This window comes from Cucurbita maxima, unplaced genomic scaffold, assembly GCF_002738345.1.
Source record: "Cucurbita maxima cultivar Rimu unplaced genomic scaffold, Cmax_1.0 Cma_Scf00053, whole genome shotgun sequence".
In the NCBI taxonomy this organism is placed as follows: Eukaryota; Viridiplantae; Streptophyta; class Magnoliopsida; order Cucurbitales; family Cucurbitaceae; genus Cucurbita; species Cucurbita maxima.
Window position 1 is genome coordinate 714,157 of NW_019272069.1, and position 1,004 is coordinate 715,160.

Sequence of the window (1,004 nt, forward strand, 5' to 3'; positions counted from 1 at the left end):
TTTTTTTTTTTTTTTTTTTTTTTTAATTTTTAAATTTAATTTAATTTGGAAGATCATTAGCAATTTGGTTGTGCTCTTATGTAGTTCTAAAGCAATCGGAATTGCAATAATTAGTGGTGGAAAGATTATTGGAATGCAAAGTGGAATGGTTATAGATGAAAATGGTTCCTTTTAATAGCTCTTCCTATGTTAATTATCCATCATTTTCACCTTGAAAATATGTTCGATGTCTCATATTACCTAGATTAGAAATATTCTCGGTATAACTTCATCGATATACGACAATTTAAGGATAGTGTTGTAATAGCTCGATGCCATTGCTAGTATATATTGTTTGCTTTGCCCCGTTATATATCGCCGTCAGTCTCACGATTTTAAAACGCGTTAGTTAAGAAGAGGTTTTCACACCTTTCTAAGGAATGTTTTGTTCCTTTCTCTAACTGATGTGAGATCTTATAAATGTCGTAAAATTTAAATTAGAATTTAAAATCTGAATTCGATACGTGATCTTTGTGATATTCTCGTGCAATATGATTATATTAGCTACTCATCTTGAAGTGCTTGTAAGATTGAAAATTATTTCTATAAACTAATGAGTCATTTCAATATACTTTATCGTTAGTCACATTGTGAGATCTCACATCGGTTGGAGAGGGAACGAAACATTCATTACAAGAATGTGGAAACTTCTTCCTAATAGACGCGTTTTAAAACCATGAGGCTGACGACGATATGTAATGAGCCAAAACAAACAATATTTGTTAACGGTGACCATGAGCTAACACCGAATGGTATGGCAGCGAGGACATTGGGCCCTAGAGGGTGGATTATGAGATCCCACATTGATTGGATAGGAAAATAAAACATTTCTCATAAGGGTGTGGAAACCTCTCCCTCATGACGTGTTTTAAAACCGTAAGACTAACAACGATCGTAACAGGCCAAAGCGGACAATATCGATTAACGGTGGGCATGGACTTTTACACACATACTCTCTAAATTTT